Source organism: Prinia subflava, chromosome 8 (assembly GCF_021018805.1).
Source record: "Prinia subflava isolate CZ2003 ecotype Zambia chromosome 8, Cam_Psub_1.2, whole genome shotgun sequence".
Classification (NCBI taxonomy): domain Eukaryota; kingdom Metazoa; phylum Chordata; class Aves; order Passeriformes; family Cisticolidae; genus Prinia; species Prinia subflava.
In genome coordinates, this window is record NC_086254.1 from 10,806,670 (window position 1) to 10,823,707 (window position 17,038).

Genomic DNA, 17,038 nt, shown 5'->3' on the forward strand with positions numbered 1-17,038 from the left:
AGCCACACTGCACCCCTGTGACATGGACAGTACTTACAAGTGTATGCATTTAGGGCATCCAGTGATACTGTGACAGTATTTCTGTATTACTGGTACTACGAATATTTTAACATGTATTTCTGGTATATTTGTTAGAAATTGGGCCACAAGACAGAGGCAAGTGGAGTTATTTTAAAATAAAAATGTTTGCTAAATGGATACTTATGCAAATTCAATTATACAGTAAATAAAAACAAATAAATACAACAAAAAAATTGAGGGGAAAACCAACAAAAAAGACAACATCTACATTCAGGTCAGCCTTACAAAGCACATTTCTCATTGTGTGTGCAGTTCACTGACAAGCTCTTGGAAGAAAATGAAGTATAGTGCAGAACAGGCCTCATAGCACTGGCACTTCTACGTTAATCAGGAAACAGCAAAGTCAAAGCAAATTTACCAAGCACTTCTTGTTACTGCAACCAGGACATCTCCAGTTGTGACAATGAAATTAGCTCAATGGACACTGTGGAATCATTTCCACAGTACATTAGGGCAGGCTCACATGAGTTTTTGCAGCAAGTGATTCCATACTGCTCACAGATCTGAGGCCCCATGCAAGCAAAAACATGATAAATCTATTTTTATCTTTAATCATTTGGAAGCACTGACAGGCACATTAGGGACTCCTGTCTAAAATTAGTTCTGTTCATGCTGGAAGAAACCATTTATTCTATCAAGCTATTTGTACGCTTAATGTCAGAAGACTTCTGGGAGCTGTTCCTGGTTTTGTGTGAGTTTTCTCTGAAATACCCGAGTTTGTTCCTGGAACGTGGCATTGCTGTTGTAATTACCATCCTAAAGCTCTATGAATTGTATGTCATTAAGATCTCTGGTAACTGTCAGACCACAAACCAAACACAAACGTGTCTCTGGAAGCTGAGCAGTAAGAGAGAAGACGGCTGCAGTTTGCTGTCAGGAGGGGTGCAGCAGCCATCCCAAAGAGCAGTGGAGGATCCCGTGACACGCCCACGGCCCTGGGGTGTGACTGCACAATGGGGGCTCCAGGGGCTGCCTTTGGGACCAAAGCCGGTAGCAAATAACATCTCAGTAATAAACAAACGTTCTGATCTGCATTTATATACTCTGACAAGATCCTTTAGGGGCACAGAGAAACCCCAGTCCTGTTTAGAACACTGCACTTCCAGTTCTAGTCACCTTTTCTGTTTGGTTTTTGTTCTTCTAAAGGCTTTGGAGGACTCAGGAGCACACGAAACAATGCTCCACATCTTAGATGAGTGCTGCTGCTGCAGCCGTGCTTGGTCCCCAGTGCCCAGGGAGCTCTCGGAACAGCCGTCAGCTTTGCTCATGCCTGCAGTGCTTACATACTCAGAGAGACTTGTTTACAGAGATAAAAGAAGGTTTTTAAACTAGGAGTCAATCTATGCCTAAAGCCACCACCATCACAGGAGAATTCACAACAATCCCTCTTGTAGACACTGCAGCTCTTCCCAAGAGAACAAGTGGAAAGGTGGAATGGGTTTGGCTGTCACACAAGTCTTGAGAATGGCATATTATATATTCACTCCAAAGTCCATGTGATCTAAGTCACCATGACTGAACCCTTCGGCCAATCCATTCGCAGCGATTGTTCCCGTGGTTGGGTCGCTCAGCCACTGGATGTCACTGTTAGTCTGAGCACATAAACACAAACAGCATTTGTTTGGCATTAAAAAATGTTTAGGGATATGAAATGATGTCTTTAAACATCATCGGGATGAAATCAAATGCACTGCAGAGGGATCATCTCTTTAGATGCTGAAAGCATTTGCTCAGGTCTCACACTTGTGACAAGTTGATAGCGTAAGAAGTGCCTGATTTAATAAGGGTTATTTCTCTCTTTTGGTGACTAATTTATGAAGCTGATAGCAACTCATGTGTTCTAGTTCCACTCATCTCTTGGCAGTACAGTCGTGTACTGAGCCATTCGGTGATGCCCAGGCACAGGTGCGCAGAGCCCGGCTCCTGCCCGGCGCTCCCGGGCCAGCCCTGGCCGCGGTTTCCCGGGATGCCCATCCCGGCTCCCTGTCTCCCTCACATGGACAGCCCGGCAAAGCATTCCGGAGTCCGCTGCCTCAAGCATAGACAGAGACCTCGAGAGCTGCATTTCCACGTCTGGTTCTCTCTGTTCAAACTGTACAGAGTCCCAGTGACACAAAACATTCAAAACAGGAGCTATCACGATATCCTCTTGAGTTAGGAGAGGAGAAAAGAAACTTTTATTATTTTTTTCCTAAAATCTTCAAGTATCAAGTAACAAAGAACCAAAAGTTAAGATAATCTCATGCTCTTCTTTGTAGGGTTAAAGCTAGAAGAGCCATTTCTCCAAAGGGTAAGAAAAGATGCTCTGGCCAAGTGACTGTAGGGTGTGAGCACAACCTGCCAGAACGAGCATAAAATCAGGGAACAAGGTAATGGAGAATCCATCCTTGGAGAAGGCAAAGAGGGTAAAATAAACATGGGATATCCAGAAAATAATAGTAATAAAAGCAATAATGATAATAAATAATCTAACTGTGGGCTCAATGCTCCTTGTGCAGCAGGAAAGCCTCAGCACCCAGGAAAGCCCTCACAGCAGCTCTGAGCACCACCACAGCCCGACGTGCTCAGTATTGCTGTGAGCAACGTCTGGCTGCACTGACAGTCACTGACAGAGAGCTACAACAGGCCTCCCTCAAAGACAAGTATTGGAAGAAAAGTCATTTGAAGCAATCTTACGAAAAAAGGATGACTGATATGTTTTACAATTATTTTAAATAATTATTTAAAGTAATGATATTGCTCTGAACCAATACTGTAATTTTAACACAGATACAATCACTGTAAATGACATTAAGAGCTTGTCTACAGACAAATTGCATTGCTTTGGTTATAATGGGATTGTTGAAGCTCAGCAAATCTCCAATTCCAGGTATGGCTGAAATCACAGAAAAGGAAGGGAAAGAAGTATAGCAAACCCTTCAACCTTTTCGGGTTTACACTGGCATGGTTTTTTCATTCGAAAGAACTCCTAACTAACCAAAAGGATTGAATTTGAAAGAAGCAAGTGATACATCATCCTGAAACATGGAACTGCGATGACAACAATGCTGAAATTTTCATACATTTAAACTTGAACAGATCTAGAAGTCCTGGCTACTGAAGTCAATGGAGAAGCTCTTGTAACCAGTTTGGAGTAGAACCTGTACCAGGTTCTTTCCCCAAAGCTGAAAACAAGAAGTGACCTAAATATTCAAAAATGACTTAGTGACTGTTAGTGAGTCTATTTTTGAGTGAATTACTGCAGACTCCTCTAAGAAATTTGATCACCAGAGATGAAGCTTTAACACAGCAGCACCTTTTAATGGATTTCAGTTTCAGGCACATCGAACCACTAATCACTTCAGTGAAAAATTGGGTCAGAGTTAGCCCCATCTTCCCCAAAGTGCTGCAAAGACACATTTAAGTGTGTGTGTATATATATATATTTATATATAATTTTGTATTCTGCTTTGAAGAGATGGCAAAGTATAGTGTTGAAATCCTTTTGGATGATATTCACTAAGGGACCCCAATAAAAACACCATCCACTGGGCCTCTTTTGCCAAGTCCTCTTTCAGCCCTGTTCTCAATAGATAATAAAATCTGTATTTATTAATGAGTCCAAAACCCCTCTACAGTTCCTAATGCACTAGGCAGAGACAGTGATATTTTGTACCTGTTAACTGGCAGGCGTAACATGAAGTAAGCAAATGCATTGATAAGTTACTTATGGCTGCACAGACCTGTAAATAAGAAGATAGGGATAAATAAAGGTGTATTAATTTCCTCTGGTATTTCCAAACTGCTTTGCTGTGTTTTAGCCTAAGTTCATATTTCTGGGCCTAAACCAAGGACAGTCAGTGGACAGCCCTTGGCCAGCGGCTCCGCGGGCAGGGCTGGCCGTGGAGCCCAGGCTGGCGGGAGCACGAACTGTGCTCCTGTGCTGCTTAAGCAGCAGCGTGTTAGGGTTCCATTTTCAGATGCTGTTCACCACTAATGCCTAAAGGTGACACGCTCACTAAACAGGCCTGCTGCAAACAATACCAGATAAGACATGAAAGACATATTGGATTACCCAGTCCACGTCTCCAAATGCAACACAAATGAATGCCAAACGCTGTGGGGTTTGTCACTTGCAGCGTGCAGCAGCCTTTCCATTATGCATTGCCTGATCCTTTGCCAGATTTCCTCAGGAAAACCAAGTACTAGGATGGATGGGAAGAGCTTGTCTGGAGGTCACACTGCGGGAGCTGGGAAGGAGGAGGCTGCTGTTCCATTCCTCACTTGCCCTAATGCCCTGCCTGGCCCTTCCTTCCTTGTTCTACCCAGCTGTCAGATAGTGAAGCTTCCTGCCCATTCAAGTCTTACAGATAACAATGATATCACTGTTATTATATTTATTAACTAATCTTAAATCTACAAGTAAATCCAGGACCCCAAAAATGGATTGGTATTTCCCAGATGATAAGAACTATTAAAATTATGAGGGTTGTTGCCATTCCAGGACTGCTGCAGAAATCATTTGGTGCCAAAAAGGCATTCTGCAGTGGAAGAGAGCTGTTACAAATAACTGCTGTTACAAATAATAGTGTCCTAATTCTCAGTGCAAATATGTTGGTAACAGCTCTACAGACAGTTGGGCTGGGAGAACACTGAAGCAAACTCAACTAGATGAGTTTAATTTCCTTTTGGTTTGGAATTACTATTTACAGTGCCACTACAAGAGTCCACGTGTTGGCTTTAAGCTGCCAGCTCCTCAGGGCAAGGTTTAAATTAAGTGCTCTTCTGCTTCTTTCTTTCTTTTTTTAAATCAGGAAATTATTTATATTCATTTCAAGCTTTGTAATCTGCTCCAACCTACTGTTCAAAAATAATAAACAAAAGAATACCCAAAGCTAAATGTTGACTCTACATCTCCTTTCCAAGCCTCCTATTTAATCAGCCTTGTGGCATATTGGAAAACAGAGCATTTAGTTCCACTTCATTATTACGGGGGGAAAAAAATCTTACAGTTAGGCTTAAAGCATTCAAACACCTGAAGCTGTATCCTAATCTGAACAGCACATGGGTGTAAAACAGACAGGCAATTTTTGTTTCCTTGGGGCTACACTGTTCATGGTGTCTGGCAGGGGCTCTGTGTTTCATCAGGCCTTTCTGAGCACACTGCCAGGCGTGGCTGCCAGGTAATGGGTGTGTGGGTGTCAAGGGGGCAACAGAGGGACTGGAGCAAGGAAAGTTGAAATCAGAAATAGACAGAGCTTAACATCAAGTGTGCACTGAAATCAGCATGAATCTAGCAGTGCTGTAGTGAAACCCACCTGCAATCAAAGCAGAGCTTCACCCTTAATATGTCCTGCAAAATCCTCCCTATTGCCTATCCAAGAGCCTGCCCACAGCACAATTTGGGATCACTGCGGAAGAGAGGGCCAGGAGAGAGAGGTTATTTTAACCTGGAGAAGACTCTCATCCTCTTGTGGTAAAAATCCCCACAAAACTCTTTGGTGTCTCGGACATTTAGGAACAGGATTCTATGATCCCTGGGATGGCAGCTGACTTGATGACAGCTCAGTTATAGAGGATCATTCCAATAGTCTGGTCCTTCAGCATGTTTTCAACTGGCATCTGAGAAATGTGAGGTCATTGATAAACAAGCCCCATATTACATTAAAGACAAAGTGATCTTTGAACTCATTTGGGTTTCATTCTTTCACATGTTGTTCTCCAACACTCTGAAAACAAACAACCCCGATATAAATTCTGCAAAGTCTGATGATGCCGGTAAAAAAAGGTCAACAGAGATTGAAGAATTAATTAAAATGGAAAAACATTATCTGGGGAAGGCCCCACCTAGAATTTTCAATTTTGAAATATTTGGAGCTGACCATTAATTTCTGTGTCTTTTCTCTGGCTGGGCGCTACCTTCATCAATATGACTACATTAGTTCCTGCCCATAGAAAGTGACATGAAAACACCCTGCTGCTAGTCCAAAATGATGCAGGTATTCTAAAAGCAATCATGTTAGAATATAAGAAAGAGGCACAGAGTTGTCATTTCTTCATATTTCACAATCATTTAAAGTCAAAACAAGACAAAGAAGCATTTCTGAACCTAGCCACCAATCAAAAGCTTCTTGTGTTAAGTTGCTTTTCAAAATAAATAATTTTCAGGGACCAAAATTGCTCAGCGAGTTCATTGTGTACTGGCGAGAGATTACAGACATGCTTGGGTTGCTGGTGTAGCTGTGTGAGCAGGAGCCGGTAAGGGCAGAGCTGGTGCACACCGCGGGGCTCCTCTGTGGGCAGGTGACGGCAGCGAGCAGGGTCAGTCGGGGATTACTGTGCCCGCTACGGGGCACCAGTTCCGCCACTGGTAACCAAAAACTTGGTCTAATATAGCCTTTTCTCTCTCCAAGTTCCTTTTCTCTCTCAGATTCCCTTGAGAACCTCTCCTCTCTCCCGTGCGCGGCCGAAGGGCCGGTGAATCGAGGGGGCAAATGAACACCGGGGGCGAGCAGGGGCGGTCTGCGGTCGGGTGGCTGAGGACCAAAAGCTGCCTCGCTCTGCAGCCCGGTGCAGGGCAGCTACACAAGGAAAGCCTGATTTAAAATATAGACACGTAAGCACGGCAGAAACCCCACCTCCGTGGGATGGCCTGCGAGGGATCCAACGGGCAGAAATGCCACAGACACACTCCTCCCAGCGTAATTGTGACTATCGCAGCTGTGGCGGAGGGAGGGGGAGGCGGGCGGATGATGCAAGGCGCTCGGATCGCGCTCGGTGCCGGCCAGAGCGCAGCGCCGGGCGGGAGGCGGCGCTGGGAGCCGCCCGGCAGCCCCGCTCCGCCGGCTGCCTCGGGACCGGCACCGCGGGGCCCTCGCCGGGCGGGCTGGCACCGCCGAGCCCGCGGGGACGGGCAGCACCGGCATCTGCTGCTGCCGGGCCTCCCGCCCCACACACGCAGTTTATCCAGCAGCTGTGAGATTTACTCCACCACCACCGGCTCTTAGTCACTTCTCTTCAGAGCTCATTACGAAGAGTAATTAAATGGTCGTAACGTCCCCAGCCTTAACCCTATTTAGTAGATAAAGTGGATAATTGAGCACTGTTAGCTCCGTTTTGCCATGGAAACTGGTGAGAGGCTAACACAAGGTCACAGGGCCACTCAACTGAGTCAACTGAAGATCACAGTACATCACTGTCCCCTTCATCCAAAATGCTAGGATATTTTGTTGGCTTTAAGGAGTTATGGACCAAAACTGCTATTCTTGTCTCTTCACTGAGAAATCTAACACTGAGATTAGGGATTTCTGAGAATACTGAGAAGTATTACATGATTTAACAAATAGAGTATTTGAGAACTTGAACCGAGCGCTGGTATTCCAGATGTATTCCATCTGCCAAAGGAGACGCCACTCTCTCTTTTAAACACGCTGCTCGATGTAGCTAATTGTCTCATATGCATATCCTTGTACTCATATATAGCAAATCAGTAAGATGTGATGAATCTGACCCCTGGCCAGTGAGTTTTAAATGCCATTATTTGTAGCTGCCCAGGTGGAATCACAAGCCCCTGCCACGGTTCTCTGTTTGTCACGTGTGTAACTGCAGGGACAGCTCCGAGGTGTTGGCCAGGCCTCTCCCCTGGGAGCACCTTCCCGGTGCTGACCGTGAGTCATGGGGCTGTCGCTGAACCACTGCATCCTGCAGCTATAAATAGCTCCATTCCTATAAACTATTATCTCACTTTCAGCCAGTCCATTTGCCTGATTCCGAAATGTTTATCTTGCCCTAACTGCCAGCCTAAAGGTGGAATGCTATTTTCAGCCTATGAGAAGCTTGAAGAGAGATACATTTTTAAAAATTCCCCTTTATTTTTTTTTTATACCTTAGTACTTATGCAAGATGATGCTACAAATGGAAGACCTCCATGTATTCACAACATACGAATAAAACTGACAAATTTTCTCTACCTACGTGTCTAAACAGCACAGCTCTGCTCTGAGCCATGGAGAAAGTGCTGGGAAAGAAAATCACTGAGACATCCAAAAGATTTAGACAGCTTTACTGCTTAAAAACCACGCCAAAATCAACCAAACCAAAACTACTCAAAGCAAAGTCTTGAGAAGCCCAAGCTTTCTAGAGAAATGCAAAGCAGCTGGAGCAGCCCTAGGGACCGGACTGGTGGCGTGGTGATGCTCCCTGTCCCCGTGGCAGAGCCGCCCTCTCGCTTGGCTCCAAAGCAGTGTCATTGTTAATTGGATGCTCAGGGGTGGATCTGGCCACCTGGCACCCTGTCTGGCTCTGAGCTCATGATCACCTCACTTGGAGACTGAGGGGGGAACTGGCCACCTGGCTGATATGGGGGCTACAGACCCTGCCGAGCCGAGCACTGTCCTGCTCAGACATTCTTTGATTCTGATACCAACAGCAACTTCTCTCTTTTGCTGTGTTCACCTCTCCCACCACAACTTGTGTGCTCAGATCCAAGCACCCAGCTCGTGACACCCTCCTCTCTTCCCTTCCCTCTGTCTGCCACGATGGATAAACACAGAATCCTGTCTTAATCGATAAATGGGAATAAAATGAGCTACTTGTCTTCTCTCCAATTTCTTTGTATTATTCCAAGTTCCCTAACCCCACTCCATCCTGTCTTGCTTCTCACCATCATTCTCAACACTCCAAATTAAAATGTGTGTTAGCTGTTGAGTTGCACAACAATTTTTTGAATGGGGCAGTTTGTTGAGTATTTTTCTAATTAGTAAAAATACTGATAAATTAACAACAAAACAATGAACTGGAGAAAAAATGCTGTGAAATCAGACTCATGCCTGAAGGCAAGATTCTCTACTTGCCTTGCACCCTGTTCTATTATTAGCACTTGCAATATCATAGTAAGAAAGGCCACAATTTTTTTTTACATTAATTTTGCATATATGTAAATTACTCCACAAGAAGCAAGACAATTGAAGAATGAAGCGCACAAAAATAAATCAGTACAAATATAAAGTGCTGTTTGCATTACTCAGTGAAACAACCCAAATTCCATGAAAATTCATTTTACTACAAGATCTTGAAGGATTTACTACAAGTCCTCACATTTTCTTCTCCATTTCCAATGTACCATAAGGATGTTCCACAGTGGTTTTAAGCTGGTCTGGGGATGCAATAAGTAGCTCATATCAAGCTCTTACATCCATTACAAATGATCTGAAAAGAATGTACTTCACTAATCAAATCGTTGCACAGAAATGCGACCACTGGTTGGAGTTGGTCTGTATTCATTGGTGCTACTTCCTTCTTTAAACCAAAGATTCATTTGTACCTTGAAGAACCTGATCCAAATGAATTCAGGGGGAGCTTTCCACAAGCTTATAGAAGGTGGAAGAAAGCATTTTAGATATTAAGGCAAGCATGAATGTTAAACTTATCAAGTTGCTGTCTTCACATTATTTTTAACCTTTTTTTCAGCTGTACAACTGATTTTCCTGCATCTGTGCTGGAGAAGATTTCAGGAAACTCTTACTGCTTTTTAGGGAGCCCTTACCAGCATGAGCATCATCTCTGCCTACCCCTGCACAGCCTCTACTGCCCTTTACCTGGTGAGCCCCTACCAATCAAATTACTGACAATCTTCACACATATTTATGGGTGAGTCAGGAACACACATGCCAAACCATATCTACCACCAGCCACTGAAGAAACTCCCCTGCCCTCCAGATGCCTCTTCCCACCACTGCAGTTGTCCCTCAGGTCACTCCAATGCTCCCTTGGGACATGGGGACAAAAGCATTGTCATGCACCCGGCTCTTAGTGCACCTGGACCTCCCTGCATTTCCAGCACCTTCCATGTGGTGTTGGTAGCTGCTCCTGGCGACAGTGGCCTGCCACTGCCGGGCTACAGAGCCCTCACTGTTCAAGGCTGACACTAGAAAGGTTCCTGCTTGCTTATTTGACCCCACTTCTCCATTCTGGCTTTACAGCCATGCTTAGCTCCACTTTTCTCTCCCTTATGTCTCAGAGCTCACATAAGCGCTGGATGGCTAATATTAAAAAAAGAAAAAAAATTGAGTCATTTTAGTTGATTTCAGTTTCAGGTCTCTAAATGTCAGGCTACAAGAGGCTCCCTTGTGCTCCCTGATTCTGCATCCCGGCTTGAATTACCAAGTTATTTAGGCAACAGCTCACTGGCACAGGCTCCTGCCTGCACGTTTGGCGGGCTCTGCTCTCTCTGAGCTCAGTGCTTTCCGTTTGCTGACTGGGGATGCATCCCTCCAGCAAGGACCCACATCATTTTTTAATCTTCAGTGGGTAATAGGCTGCTCAACATGTATGACTGCCATTTCCAAGTGTGACATTTAGCACTGTTGGTGTTTTATTTTACCCATCTTAGGTGTCAGTAGAACACTTGTTGCTGTTTGCTAACAGGCTTTGAAGACTTCCAGCTGGGGGCAAGGCAGATGGAAGTTGTGGGGCAAGGGATTTATTGCAAAACCTCAGCATCTGGCATTATCTTAGGAGAGTATGTGCCCTCTCTCTGTTACAGGAGTCCCTGCTGACATTGACCCCAGCTGGAGTCGAGTGCTTGTAAGCAACTCAGTTTCAGTGTCCTGTAAAACACTGTTTTTCCTTAACTGGTCTGGTGGCCCCAGAATAGCTCTGTGCACTCTAATTCATACAGTTTTGTAAGTAATGACAGATAATACTATCAAAGTCTGTTCCTAGAACACAGGGATTAACTCACCTCATTAAAATGTACACATTATGCACAGCAGGACTACTTGAGGACAATTATTTTAGCCAGTCCAAAGATACTACATTCTGTGAGAACTAGGATGATCCCTAGCTGTCCTCTACTTCCCCGTATTCAGATTTTAATAATCTTTTTTTAGATGACTACACAGATATCACAGCACTGAGCACTTTAAAAAACCTAAAATAGACTACATTAGGTTAAAATTCTAGGTAGTAAAGAAACTTGAGAAGCGAGAAACATAATTAACTTGGAGCCTGGAAAGATTCCCTTGTGAGAAAACCACCCTGAATTTTAAAAGGTGGTTTGTACAAAGCACCTAATGGTGAACCCAGAACCTGGCAGGTTACACATTCTGAAGGCTGATCTCTCAGGCTGAATGTGGAAATGCTTTTAATTTATTTTCCCCAGAGAAATTGTTCTTAGCCATTTGGAACTTACTTGATTTCTTGATTATTAAAATGCAATCACCAGCATTTTCAGTGTTTAGTCTTTTTCTGTAGAGAAAATGAAAATAAAAGCTGTATTGCTGAAATTGCGTATAGGTATCTCTCTGCATTCACAGAATGCCTCTGAAAGCTCTGCTTGCAAACAGACCCCAGCTCTGCTCACCTGAAAATAAAAGGTGAAGGTCTCCTGAGCACATGGACAAGGTAGGAGATGGAGTTTTTCCCAAATGAGTTCCTTTTTGTTCCTCATAGCTTACCTTTTCTTTTCAACTCAGTACAGTAACCCTTAGCCTAATTTCTTCCTGCTTCTGCAAGAGAAGCTCTGTGATCTACGGGAGCTGCAGACACAACTGCTCCAGGACTGAGCTCCTACCCTGGCATGCACCAGCAGTGGACATGCCTTTCCCTACAGATGCGCAGGTGGCACAAAGGCAAATTTTTCACAACTGTCTGTTGAAGTATTATGGCTGAAAATTTTACAGTCCAGACTCCCACAGTAGTTATTACTGCCTTACCATAATTCAATTGCCTTCTAACAGCCTTACCTAACTACATTATTCTGGCACATTGTCAATTAGTTGCCCTCCCCAACACTGTCTGGTTTGGTTTTGTTTTTGTTGTTGTTTTTTTTTTTAAATTATGGTTACATTGGCAACTTAAAAGAAAACAAAGGGTATTTCTTTCAGCTGTGTTATGTACCATCAGGCTGATTAATTCTAAGTCCTGACAAAAAAGAATCCTATGAAATATTGCTATGGGAAAAACCAACTTTGCAAACTCAAACTCCTTATTTACACAGTTCTCAGGTTTTATGGACAGGTCAGCATTCCTGGCTGCGTTACATCCCCCTCCAAGAGTCCTCAAAAGAGGCAAATTGGTTGCTTGGTTGGTTGGTAGGTTTTTGAAAAATCACAGAGTAGCTCTGCAAATACAACATATTGGAAGACTTTACAGATCAGATGTGTTAGACAGAGTTCATATCAAAAATCTGCTTTATCAGTATGTAAAAAAACGTTACGAGATACTTTGTATTGTCTTGTGCCATAAGATGACAAAATTGTTCTAATCCAATCTCTCCTTCTCAGATCCTGCTTAATAATGAAGAAGATGCCATAGGAGATAAAGCAGTGAATACAGATAACGCAATGAAGCCTGAAAATGGGGACAGAGAAAACTCTCCAGGCCAAATGGAAATCTACTGGGACTCCGTAGATGAAGCAAAGAGGAGTTCGTTCCTATGTTTTTAAGAATTAGTAGATCATTCTCAATTAGAAATCCTTCTCAATTCTAACGACAGATTGCCGTTATTTATTAACACCGTTTCTAACCAAGGATATCACCATGGATTAAAATGAGAACAAACTGAATCTCACAACTGTAATTTTTATAATTCAAGTCTGATATCTTGTTCCTAGTGAGAGTTGTGGATCACTCCTGGCTAAGTCAGAAGGAGTACTGGTGTAAAATAAAGTGTAATGTAAACACTGTAAAAATCATGTCCCATCATCTTCAGAGCCCACTCTGCCCCACATCTCTCCTAGGCATAGAAAATTTATTGAACTATGAAACTATTCACTAAAACACTCCATTACATAACTATAATCTCCTCACAGCACAGCTCTAACTGGCACCAGTGCAAGTCTTGCCTGAAAACTCTTATGTCACGGTTGGATGCTGATTTTTTACCTTCTGGTAAAATTCTATTCACTTTTTCATAGAGAGCTCTTAAAAGCACAGAACTCAGCCTTCTATCAATTTTTTAAGTAATACACCTTAGTTTAATGAAATTTGTTTAGAATTTCTTATTTGCAATGAATACAGGAAATCCAGTGGAGAGTCAGGGACAATTGATCCTTTCTGAAGCAATTTTAATTAGGTGCATTTTTTAACCTGGCCAAAAATGTCACATCCTAAAATGTATCTTTCTCTAATTATATATATAAGCATAAAGTCACTGATGGCACTAAATGATGCTTAGAACAAACAACAGAAGTACGGCAAATATCTTAGAGAGCTTTTCAGCCAGTAGAGTGTGGAGACATAGCCACTGTTCTCTATAGATATTGCAGACCAGTTGGATGATTAATTCCATCACAGTCACCAAGAGCTTTATCACTGGTTTGGGAAAAGATTTTTTCCAATACTTGATAATATTACTTTTATGGTGACATTTACTGAAGCACGAATATAAACAGCCTTCATAAACATGAATGAATAATGCTGGCATTGGAAATACTTTAACAAGTATTCAAGAGACGTGAAATGATTTGCCCCAAAGGAGAGGAGTTCCTGAGAGGACAAAGCACAGGACATCACAGTGTATCAGTGTTAAGAATTTGTAACTTTTCCAAAAATGGACAGATACTCCTTCTTCCTTCCCTTTCCCTGCCTCTTGGGACTTACAGTTGCACCCAGAAGGGATTGACTGCAGCAGTGTTCCTGCTCCTGCAGCACTGAACAAACCCTTTCTGCTCTTCAGAGTTCCCGAGGCTGCGCTGCCATGGGCAGCGGCTGCAGCCCCCCAGAGCCACAGCAAGCTCTGTCCCACACTGTGTCTGTGTCTTTGCTGTCTGACAAAAGTTTTAAATGTCAGGCTTTTTCTTCCATTTACAATTTTCAGTACATTTACTAGAAAATACCTATGGCAACAGGTGATGTCTCTAAGTTGTCCTCTTTCAGAACCATTTAAGATAATACTCATTACAGCTGTTCTCCAGAGGGAAGCCAGTGGCAAAAAGGCAAGCTAAGGTTCCTGTTTCCTGGTGCCATGTGTCATGAGGAGCGGCCCTGCAGTGTTTCATCATCAGCCAGCACCACACTGAATCACAGCATCACTAACGTGTGTAATTGCTTGCAGAAAGGTTCAGTTTAAGAATGTGTCAAACATATAATTTGATCAGGGCGTATGAGTATCCATGCATGGGTTGGTGGTGGTGCATTCTTACAGCTGTGAATCACCCAGCATTTGAGCCACCTGCCTCCTCCTTGCAGGGGAGCTACAATATTCTGTCCTGTTGGAAAGAATCCTGGACTAGCTTTTTAGAAGTTGAAGGGACTCTCAGCACACATCTATTTCAATCTCTCAGCCCTCTAGTTAGACCAGTAATATTCATGATGTTGCTGAGAAATAAGAGTTTCTTATCTAATAGACAACTTTCATTTTCTGGTAATAACCAATATTCTAAAATGCAAACAATAAAGCATTGGTATGGCATTTATATTTCCGAATAGCTCTATTTGTTGTAAAATGTTGCTGTTTTTAATGGGGGGATATACTGTCAGTTTATTAAAGCTGGTGCAGGTTTGTCAGCTAAACAGATTTAGTGTTAGGAAAGAGCATTCATTCTGCTGTAACAGGAAGTATTTCTGCTCAGGATTATATTGTTTAGAAGACATGTAAGATTAAAAGTCATCTTCCCAGTAGGTACCGACCAGGCTCGCAGCATACCTCAGCTGTAGTCGCAGGTCTCCGGTGCAGCATCCGCATAACTTCAGCAGCGGAGTCCCTCACCCCGCGGGACTCGCAGCGCCTGGGGCCGGGGCCGGGCCCGCCCTCGCCGCACCTGCGGAGCGCGGACAGAGGCTGTGACACCGCGACACGACACGAGCGCGGGCAGTGGCTGCAACCGTGCCCTCGGCACAGCTCCAGCCACAGCCCCTGAGAGACTTTTCCTATTTCCCACATCTATACAGGAATCACATAATGAATAACATCTTTCTCCAACATTCACGGATTGACTAAATAATTTGTCCCATAACCCATGAAGCAGAGGCCACACTTCCCCGATGTTTTACCGTATCTTAAACAACAAATCCGTGCCATAGAAGCAGAATTTAAAGAGCAAGTTTGAGTGGACAAGGGATGCTGAGGTACAGCAAGGCTTATGCTAGAGTCCTTCAAACCACTGAACTGCAGCTGAACCGCAGCTGTGCAGCACATCTGGGAGAGCCAGGAGTGATGCACTGGATCCCAAACACCTGCACAGACCTTTGCAGCAGTTTTCGACGCAGATCAGGTACTAATGCACAAATTATCCTGGTTACCTGCAGGAGCCTACAATGACCTGATCTGCATGTTCAGCTGCAGCACTGGCATGAGAACTGTACACAGCTTTTGCAGGCAAAAGTGCATGCCCCAGTTACATTAAAAGGTGGAAGCTTTATTATCACTACACTACCATCCTTTTAACTGGAATGTGCATGTTACTGGCCTTCACTGTAACCCAGAAAAACATTTTGAAGATATAAGAAATAATTCACTAAAACTATTGAATAAAATTTTTGTGTAAGCATATTTATCATTGAATAATATAATTTTCATAAATTTTAAAATTCTGGGAACAGAAAATACCTTTTTGATTGACAGTAAATACTTGCAATTAATACTCCTACATTAAAAACTTTAACAAGGTTGTTACAGGCAGCACTTGCTTTCACAGTCTCACAGGAAAACATGCCACTGACTGTATGGGGACAGGGAAGGTGAATGTGAGACCAAGCAGACACAGATTACAACCTCACAAAAACACAGAGGAACCAGCAGATAACCTGGGCTAGCAAGGGAGCCAGGCCCACGGCTGTCAGGGAATGCTGCATCTCCAGGGTGAGCATTCAGGCTTGGATGAGGGCCTGGCAGGGGACACCAGTGCAAACAGAACTGATAAGTGGCTGAAATGCTACTTGTACCTGGACTTTCATCCTTTGGCTCTAGGAAAAGCACTAACACGTGAATATAAAGAAGGAACCATGTGAAAGCAGTATCATTGGAATAGTATTGGACTATCAAAGGCTATTGAATCGAGATACAGAAACATCATCATCAACAGTAGCATAAACTCTTTATAAACTCTGTGTGATCAGCAGCCCAGGTGAGATGCAGAATGGAATAAAACCAGGCATGGCCACCTTTAGCAGCAAAACAGGAACACATGCTGAAAATTTAATTTTCATTTCCTTCATACTAAATTAGAAAAGGGGCTCACTTCAGTGAAAATTTTTACTGCAACAAGGGAAGACTTTGCACAGGGCCAAGGTTCCCCACACAGGAACCTCAGAGCCAGGATTTCTTTATCTTTTTAATTGAGAATGTCACGTAGAGCAGGACACACAGATTGCCCTCTTGCTTATGTTTATAATGTAAAAGAAAGGCCACGTGAGTACGGGAGTGGGATTTCTAAAACTTTTACACCTATAAAAACAATAAAGTGGAACATTTGCAGTCCTAGAGTCTTGTTTGAGCCACAGAGAAGTCACTATTCACTAGTGAACAAAAAGAAGAAAAAATGCTCATTTCTTGTGATTTATCCCAGTGACAGGGTTAATGACACAGGTAGACATGCCCATTGACTCATTAAATTGAATTGCAAGACACAGCTAGAAGTTAATTTCCTTTGGTATGTGCTTAGGCACCTTGTAATGACAGTATTTGTGTCACTGGAATTCAGTCCCGACCTAAAACTGCACTGATCTTTCAATTCAAATCTGTGAAGGCATTTTCATGCAACTCTTTCTCTTTCAGAGCTCGGTGGCTGTAACAGCTCACATCTTTTGTAGGTCAGGCACCGCGATGGACGTGAAACGTGTACACGAGTTGGCTGCAGTGGTACAGTCACTGCAGGTGCTTTGCTACACAAATACGAACACGCGCAGAATATTAATGACAACTTTCATTCAGAGGCAACATATGAATTATCAATGACTCCAGCTTCCGTGTTTAGCAGGAAGCGTGTGGCAAGGGCTGATGGAACGTTTGGAATCACAATCTCAGCTGTAGCAGCTA